This window comes from Pararge aegeria, chromosome 1, assembly GCF_905163445.1.
Source record: "Pararge aegeria chromosome 1, ilParAegt1.1, whole genome shotgun sequence".
NCBI lineage: Eukaryota > Metazoa > Arthropoda > Insecta > Lepidoptera > Nymphalidae > Pararge > Pararge aegeria.
Window position 1 is genome coordinate 461,332 of NC_053180.1, and position 10,686 is coordinate 472,017.

The following is a 10,686-nucleotide window of genomic DNA, read 5'->3' on the forward strand; positions in this document are numbered from 1 at the left end:
AGAACAAGATATTTATCAAGTGCTGATTTGAATCGAGCAGCGTTTCAATACGATTGCAGCAATGATTACAGCTTGCATCCTAGCGTTTGCATTGGGCAAATGGACGTAGTTTGCGAGTATTGTGGTGCATTAAAGTTTTCCGGAGAAACGCCTGGATTATGCTGCCTTAATGGTAAAGTGAAATTGCCATTGTTGACTCCGCCACCTGAGCCATTGTATTCATTGCTTTGTGGCGAAACACAAGAATCACGCCACTTTCTTGCAAATACTCAAAAATACAATGGTTGTTTCCAGATGACGTCATTTGGGGCAGATATTATCGAAGAACGGGGATTTAATCCGACATTTAAGGTATTTATTTTTGTACTTATATAGAACTAGCTGACCCGGCGAACTTTGTTCCGCCTTAATGTCAATAAATAAGCAGATTTTTTTTTTATTGGAAAAAATACAAAAAAAATTAAATTTCTACATCAATCATTCATAATTATTTCTGTATTTTAGTACATAGGTTGCTCTTCATTTAAGTACCTTGTGATACACGACATTTTTTGTTTTATTATCAGGCGCAAAAACAAACAACGCAGATGGTCTTCCGACCCGTGAACATGCCACGTATAATTGACCATGGGAAAAACATGAATGTTCTAGATTTAAACCACAAACTTTTAAGGATTGGCCTTGTGATTTGTTGATGGTCATGGCAAATGCAAGACGTATCGGAAATTGAAGTCTTTTAAATTCAAACGGCATATCGGTTGGGATCATCGGTATCCTCGGAATGAGAACTTGCTCACCTTTGAATTTTCCTATCATTATCGTAGCGTAAATTACATTGTTCATCAATTTTCTAACCACCAAACGCGTACCGTTGCACAGTTTTGGTTGGTTTATGTTTCGAAGCATGATTACTACGGAGCCAACCTTTAGGCGTAAATTGTGCGGTGGTAAGCCAGGCACGTCCAAAGAGTTTAAAAATTCAATTGGATAGTTGGTGGCTTCATCTTCATTTGTGACGCAGTCAATAGATTTGAATGAATGCATTGTTCCAATGATCTTATTTTGAATTATGTTGTTTAGGTCATCTACATCTTTATTCTTAGCCGCTAAAATTGCTCGCTCACTCATCCATTCATAATTTTTGTAGTTAGAAATAATTTCTGGAAATACATTGTTGATAAGTTCGTCTTTTGATGAGACAAAATTACAGAAATTATTTGGAAATGATATTAATCCGCTCGATTCATCGACAGGTACTTGACCATTACCGATAGTCAGCAATTGCTCCGAGAAATCTTCAGCAGATGTATCATTAAGCAATGCAACTCTCATGTTTGTTGTCAGTTGCAGTTTCTTCACATGGCGCCATAGATTTGACGATTTGAGGCAAGCGTTTATTTCGTCGGCAGCCGTAGATCTTGGAATTACTGGCAGTATTTGGCGGAAATCACCAGAAAGTAAAATCATTGCTCCTCCAAAACATCTCGAGTCATTGCGTAAATCTTTTAATGTTCGGTTAAGTGCTTCTAATGCACGTTTATGCGCCATTGTGCATTCGTCCCAGATGATGATTTTCGATACCGCTAAAACTTTGGCCATTGCTGAGTGTTTTGCAATATTACACGTTGGTTCTTCAATAGTTTGAAGATTTAACGGTAATTTGAATGCTGAATGAGCCGTACGGCATCCTTCTAACAATGTGGCTGCTATTCCAGAAGAAGCAACTGCAACCGCTATGTTAGATCTCGCCCGAACAGTTGCTAAAACTAATGACATGAGGAATGTCTTGCCAGTTCCACCAGGGGCATCTAGGAAATATAAACCACCATTTTCATCATCGATTGCCTTCATTAAAGTATCATAAACTTTCTTTTGTTGGTAATTCAACAGGGGTACATTCGTTTGAACTACTAAATCTAATTCCTGGTGATCATATTCACGTTCCCGTTCCAATTCTCGATTAAATGCGTCATTCATTTCACGATATGGTGCTGGCATTCCTAACCTGATTAATAAATTACCGCACATGAGGTAACACATATCTTCGATCAAGAGTAAAGCACGATTATGTATCTCCTCATTCATCTCAATATCGTGATTTCTGGAACTGACACGAATTTGATGTAAAATATCTTCTGACATATTATCCTTGTATTTGTGCCACAGGTTACATGGGTTTGATGGAAAACATGTCGAAATTATGATAGCGAATAATGTGCGTATCTGACTTGGAGATGCACAGATAATGGCTTCAGCGATTGTCGTATCCCAATGACTATCGTTTTCTAATAACTTCAATTCTTCACATGCAGCACGATATGTTGGGAATATTACACCATTAACAGTTCGTAGTGACTCAAATGACGTTGGCCCACGCACATTTACCAGCAACAACCGCAAATAGAAACATTCATTATTCTTTGGATGAACTGTATACATACGACCAAGAGCATCAGTAGAACGCACATCTGGATACCCAGGAACCGCATCGCCTTGCTTCCGTCTTTGAAAATTCTTCGATGAAGCATTCCAAGTATAATAACGTGGCATCTCCGAGTAAAGCAAAGTTCGTGCAAACTGATCGCTTTGGCAGATTGCAAAAAAACTGGTCAATGTAGTTGCTGGAGGTGTTTCAGCACGTTGCGTAGCATTCGAAGCCGTGAAATATACTCGTTGACCATTCTCCAGATGCACCGCCAAATGCGTAACAGTAGGATGACGTTCGTGAATGGGAAATGCGAATATACGCCAAATCGCTTCATTACAGTTCACATAACGACCAACTTGATAGCGTGAAATTTCATCGTTGGTATTCGAGGATTGCAATCCAAAAACCGCCATATCACTGCCTTTCGTGACATATTTGCAAATATATTTTATGGACTTAACTGAATTGCAGTATTCAACGTTGCAATGTGTCTTGAACGATTTAGAAATAAGTGGCGAATATGGAACAATCCAACTGTTGTCGACAACGAAATCCATTCTTTTCACTTTCGTTGTGACAGTTCGACCGTTGTCATCTGGTGATCGACGCCGATACAGCGGATAACCATCATTGCCAGTGACAGTCTCCGCCGTTAATTTCCGTGGATATCGTTTAGAGCACTTTCCATCGACCATGCAAGGTGATTGGGGATTGATGGCACCACACGGTCCATGAATCATATTAGTAGTAACAACATCATGTAGGTCTGGATCGACTTCATAATCAGGAATCTCAGCACATATGATATCATCTATTTGGTCAGGCTGAATTCTTTCCACTAACCAAATAAGAATGTGTGCGTGCGGCAGGCCTCGCTTTTGCCATTCGATTGAATACATCCAGCATCGAGTATCTCCAAAGACGCGTTGTTTAACAATAAAGTTCATCAGGGACCGAATTTTTTGCCTGAATATACGTGCTGTGATGTCGTGTCTATCACTTGATGTTTGTCCGGGAAGCAGCAATTGAGTAATTTCTATCCATTTTGGATTACAGGTAAAAGTAATAAAGAGATCGGGCCGACCGTAATGACGAACATATGTCATTGCATCTTGTGCATATTCATGCATATGACGTGGACTACCAATGTATGTCGCCGGCAGAATAGTTAATCGACCAATATTAGCTGCATTTCCTTCAGTATTAACTGCATCACGTAAATGGATGTACTCCTCAGAACGCAGTTTGGCTTGGTTCAACCTAATGAATGTTAAACGTTCCGTTTCTATTTTTACATACATGTCAACGCAATACTGCTGAAACAATCGACGAAACCGCAGCAAATAGTTGTCAGCATTTTGACGAATCATCAAACGATATGCGTAATAATTCATTGAGCTAACTTTCTTTGTAGTTTCTTCACCTGAAATTAAAAATTTGATAATTAACCATTTCAAAGGCAAATTTTAAAGGCAAACAATACAGACATTAACCATTTTTTTAATAAGCATTATTTTAAATCAGTGTCTTTCACAAATAAATGAAATAAATTATGATACTGATACTCACCATTCAATGGATTTTTCATTTTAATATTAAAATAATATCCATCTTCTCCTTGCCAAAACATCAGCGGGTATTGCAATGTGTCATATGATCGATGAGTTTCAGATATTTGTTGCAGTTGCCCAGTATCGCGACGTGTAAGCACAATATCGCGTTTTTCCAATTGTTCACCAACAATCAGGATGGCAACTTCGTCTACTGTTGGAGCATTAAATGTCCTTTCGTGTGTTCCAGATGGTCGTTTATCTGCTTTGATAACAACTTTATAGTCATCACTTGGCATGCGCTCTAAAGCACTCTTAAACAACCTGACCAACGCATGATGTTCATGAAGCAGACACTGCAAGTCTTGAAGAATTGCTCGCTTCATTCCTGCATTGATCTCTAGGCGTCGATCAAGTTGTTCTTCCATGTTGCCCATGAAATATATTTGTAAAAATTTATTCTGTGTATCTTCGAAAGGTAGTAATGATCCAATTCGATGATGAATCTGTCCTTGTATCTACAAAATAAAAACCAGACAGTATTAACTGGGTTATAAACACTTTTTTCGGTGGGAGAGTAGAGTTCAGAATTAGCAAATATACTACATAGGTACCAATAGATAAAGTAAGTTATTCTTTAACTACATTCTATATAAGTACAAAAATAAATACCTTAAATGTCGGATTAAATCCCCGTTCTTCGATAATATCTGCCCCAAATGACGTCATCTGGAAACAACCATTGTATTTTTGAGTATTTGCAAGAAAGTGGCGTGATTCTTGTGTTTCGCCACAAAGCAATGAATACAATGGCTCAGGTGGCGGAGTCAACAATGGCAATTTCACTTTACCATTAAGGCAGCATAATCCAGGCGTTTCTCCGGAAAACTTTAATGCACCACAATACTCGCAAACTACGTCCATTTGCCCAATGCAAACGCTAGGATGCAAGCTGTAATCATTGCTGCAATCGTATTGAAACGCTGCTCGATTCAAATCAGCACTTGATAAATATCTTGTTCTGCGTCGCAAATTATCTATTTGTTGACCTCTGTTGTTCGCTCGACGATTCTGCATTGCCAACCGAGCTGTTTCACGGGCTGCTTCACTTTGCTCTCGTGATTGAGAAGCACGAAGTCGAGCCATACTATCGCGGCGCTGTTCACGTGCAATTTCTTGTTCTTCTTCAGTCCTTTCATTTGCAGTATTTCGTATTCTTCTTGCATCACGGCTTTGTCGGGAAAGATTCGATCGTCTTGGTCGCGGCATTATTAATTAAACTTCACTTCACCTAAAAACTTAAATTTTTAACCATACCGAGTTTTATAGTTCACTTCACTGTTTATACGAATGGGCAATTGGGCAATAATGTTAATTATTTATTTAATAGAAATAGTTATATTATTGATTTCTTACAAATATCAAATAGTCATCCATACGTCATTACATAGCTGTCATTATACGTCAATTTTGTTATTCCAAGTCTGATTCTTTTTTGTTATACCACGTTTTATAGTGACTGACGTTACATGTCAAGTCACACGGGAATGATGTCGAACGGGATAAAAAGTATCCTATGTCCTTCTCCTGGCTCTAAACTACCTCCCTGCCAATTTTCAGCTAAATCGGTTCAGCCGTTCTTGAGTTATAAGTGAAGTAACTAACACGACTTTCTTTTATATATATAGATGTAGTTAAAGAATAACTTACTTTATCTATTGGTACCTATGTAGTATATTTGCTAATTCTGAACTCTACTCTCCCACCGAAAAAAGTGTTTATAACCCAGTTAATACTGTCTGGTTTTTATTTTGTAGATACAAGGACAGATTCATCATCGAATTGGATCATTACTACCTTTCGAAGATACACAGAATAAATTTTTACAAATATATTTCATGGGCAACATGGAAGAACAACTTGATCGACGCCTAGAGATCAATGCAGGAATGAAGCGAGCAATTCTTCAAGACTTGCAGTGTCTGCTTCATGAACATCATGCGTTGGTCAGGTTGTTTAAGAGTGCTTTAGAGCGCATGCCAAGTGATGACTATAAAGTTGTTATCAAAGCAGATAAACGACCATCTGGAACACACGAAAGGACATTTAATGCTCCAACAGTAGACGAAGTTGCCATCCTGATTGTTGGTGAACAATTGGAAAAACGCGATATTGTGCTTACACGTCGCGATACTGGGCAACTGCAACAAATATCTGAAACTCATCGATCATATGACACATTGCAATACCCGCTGATGTTTTGGCAAGGAGAAGATGGATATTATTTTAATATTAAAATGAAAAATCCATTGAATGGTGAGTATCAGTATCATAATTTATTTCATTTATTTGTGAAAGACACTGATTTAAAATAATGCTTATTAAAAAAATGGTTAATGTCTGTATTGTTTGCCTTTAAAATTTGCCTTTGAAATGGTTAATTATCAAATTTTTAATTTCAGGTGAAGAAACTACAAAGAAAGTTAGCTCAATGAATTATTACGCATATCGTTTGATGATTCGTCAAAATGCTGACAACTATTTGCTGCGGTTTCGTCGATTGTTTCAGCAGTATTGCGTTGACATGTATGTAAAAATAGAAACGGAACGTTTAACATTCATTAGGTTGAACCAAGCCAAACTGCGTTCTGAGGAGTACATCCATTTACGTGATGCAGTTAATACTGAAGGAAATGCAGCTAATATTGGTCGATTAACTATTCTGCCGGCGACATACATTGGTAGTCCACGTCATATGCATGAATATGCACAAGATGCAATGACATATGTTCGTCATTACGGTCGGCCCGATCTCTTTATTACTTTTACCTGTAATCCAAAATGGATAGAAATTACTCAATTGCTGCTTCCCGGACAAACATCAAGTGATAGACACGACATCACAGCACGTATATTCAGGCAAAAAATTCGGTCCCTGATGAACTTTATTGTTAAACAACGCGTCTTTGGAGATACTCGATGCTGGATGTATTCAATCGAATGGCAAAAGCGAGGCCTGCCGCACGCACACATTCTTATTTGGTTAGTGGAAAGAATTCAGCCTGACCAAATAGATGATATCATATGTGCTGAGATTCCTGATTATGAAGTCGATCCAGACCTACATGATGTTGTTACTACTAATATGATTCATGGACCGTGTGGTGCCATCAATCCCCAATCACCTTGCATGGTCGATGGAAAGTGCTCTAAACGATATCCACGGAAATTAACGGCGGAGATTGTCACTGGCAATGATGGTTATCCGCTGTATCGGCGTCGATCACCAGATGACAACGGTCGAACTGTCACAACGAAAGTGAAAAGAATGGATTTCGTTGTCGACAACAGTTGGATTGTTCCATATTCGCCACTTATTTCTAAATCGTTCAAGACACATTGCAACGTTGAATACTGCAATTCAGTTAAGTCCATAAAATATATTTGCAAATATGTCACGAAAGGCAGTGATATGGCGGTTTTTGGATTGCAATCCTCGAATACCAACGATGAAATTTCACGCTATCAAGTTGGTCGTTATGTGAACTGTAATGAAGCGATTTGGCGTATATTCGCATTTCCCATTCACGAACGTCATCCTACTGTTACGCATTTGGCGGTGCATCTGGAGAATGGTCAACGAGTATATTTCACGGCTTCGAATGCTACGCAACGTGCTGAAACACCTCCAGCAACTACATTGACCAGTTTTTTTGCAATCTGCCAAAGCGATCAGTTTGCACGAACTTTGCTTTACTCGGAGATGCCACGTTATTATACTTGGAATGCTTCATCGAAGAATTTTCAAAGACGGAAGCAAGGCGATGCGGTTCCTGGGTATCCAGATGTGCGTTCTACTGATGCTCTTGGTCGTATGTATACAGTTCATCCAAAGAATAATGAATGTTTCTATTTGCGGTTGTTGCTGGTAAATGTGCGTGGGCCAACGTCATTTGAGTCACTACGAACTGTTAATGGTGTAATATTCCCAACATATCGTGCTGCATGTGAAGAATTGAAGTTATTAGAAAACGATAGTCATTGGGATACGACAATCGCTGAAGCCATTATCTGTGCATCTCCAAGTCAGATACGCACATTATTCGCTATCATAATTTCGACATGTTTTCCATCAAACCCATGTAACCTGTGGCACAAATACAAGGATAATATGTCAGAAGATATTTTACATCAAATTCGTGTCAGTTCCAGAAATCACGATATTGAGATGAATGAGGAGATACATAATCGTGCTTTACTCTTGATCGAAGATATGTGTTACCTCATGTGCGGTAATTTATTAATCAGGTTAGGAATGCCAGCACCATATCGTGAAATGAATGACGCATTTAATCGAGAATTGGAACGGGAACGTGAATATGATCACCAGGAATTAGATTTAGTAGTTCAAACGAATGTACCCCTGTTGAATTACCAACAAAAGAAAGTTTATGATACTTTAATGAAGGCAATCGATGATGAAAATGGTGGTTTATATTTCCTAGATGCCCCTGGTGGAACTGGCAAGACATTCCTCATGTCATTAGTTTTAGCAACTGTTCGGGCGAGATCTAACATAGCGGTTGCAGTTGCTTCTTCTGGAATAGCAGCCACATTGTTAGAAGGATGCCGTACGGCTCATTCAGCATTCAAATTACCGTTAAATCTTCAAACTATTGAAGAACCAACGTGTAATATTGCAAAACACTCAGCAATGGCCAAAGTTTTAGCGGTATCGAAAATCATCATCTGGGACGAATGCACAATGGCGCATAAACGTGCATTAGAAGCACTTAACCGAACATTAAAAGATTTACGCAATGACTCGAGATGTTTTGGAGGAGCAATGATTTTACTTTCTGGTGATTTCCGCCAAATACTGCCAGTAATTCCAAGATCTACGGCTGCCGACGAAATAAACGCTTGCCTCAAATCGTCAAATCTATGGCGCCATGTGAAGAAACTGCAACTGACAACAAACATGAGAGTTGCATTGCTTAATGATACATCTGCTGAAGATTTCTCGGAGCAATTGCTGACTATCGGTAATGGTCAAGTACCTGTCGATGAATCGAGCGGATTAATATCATTTCCAAATAATTTCTGTAATTTTGTCTCATCAAAAGACGAACTTATCAACAATGTATTTCCAGAAATTATTTCTAACTACAAAAATTATGAATGGATGAGTGAGCGAGCAATTTTAGCGGCTAAGAATAAAGATGTAGATGACCTAAACAACATAATTCAAAATAAGATCATTGGAACAATGCATTCATTCAAATCTATTGACTGCGTCACAAATGAAGATGAAGCCACCAACTATCCAATTGAATTTTTAAACTCTTTGGACGTGCCTGGCTTACCACCGCACAATTTACGCCTAAAGGTTGGCTCCGTAGTAATCATGCTTCGAAACATAAACCAACCAAAACTGTGCAACGGTACGCGTTTGGTGGTTAGAAAATTGATGAACAATGTAATTTACGCTACGATAATGATAGGAAAATTCAAAGGTGAGCAAGTTCTCATTCCGAGGATACCGATGATCCCAACCGATATGCCGTTTGAATTTAAAAGACTTCAATTTCCGATACGTCTTGCATTTGCCATGACCATCAACAAATCACAAGGCCAATCCTTAAAAGTTTGTGGTTTAAATCTAGAACATTCATGTTTTTCCCATGGTCAATTATACGTGGCATGTTCACGGGTCGGAAGACCATCTGCGTTGTTTGTTTTTGCGCCTGATAATAAAACAAAAAATGTCGTGTATCACAAGGTACTTAAATGAAGAGCAACCTATGTACTAAAATACAGAAATAATTATGAATGATTGATGTAGAAATTTAATTTTTTTTGTATTTTTTCCAATAAAAAAAAAATCTGCTTATTTATTGACATTAAGGCGGAACAAAGTTCGCCGGGTCAGCTAGTATAAGTATAATAAGAAAGTAGCCTACGTTACTCTCCGTTCCTTCATGTAACTCCATGCTTATTTAAAGCCGTTTGGTTGTTTAGATAGGTCGTAAAGTAAGGACAAGCAAACAAACACAACAACACAGAGCTGCAATTGATAATTTAGAAGTTCGTTTGTAGCGCGCCAACATTGGGGAGCGAGCACAAGTGAAACAAAGCCTGCAAAGTAAAGTTAGCAAACGGATCATTTTGATTGATAGTCTAAGCAGATGGATATGCGAAAACAAAGCAACACTTCGCAGGGAATGCGAGCAACACATCCTACGAAGTGTCACCCTGTGTCCATCAACCTGCACGGCTGGCATGCTGATACAAATTTATCGTCTCCCACAGCTTTGTCTTCTGCCCGTGCTAGCCGTGCTGAGGCGTAGGTGTTAAGTCTCATGTACCTGTTATTATACCGGTAACCACGCCTTTCAGACCGGAAAACTGCAGTGCTTCACCAGACGAGCTCTGCCACAAAAATATCTTCTACTATTTATTTTGTCCCTGTGTGTAGTAAATAGCTACCAGTAATCTATAGATAACGCGGTGTAACCGCAGTGGGGCCAAGTTCGAATCCCAGCACGCTTCTCCAAATTTTCCTCCAAAGTTATGTGAGTTTTAAGTAATTAAAAATATCACTTGCTTCGACGGTGCAGGAAAACATCGTGAAGTCCACCAATACACACTGGGCCAGCGTGGTGGACGGCCTTAACCTTGTCTTGTAGCGGGCTGGTAATGGGTCGA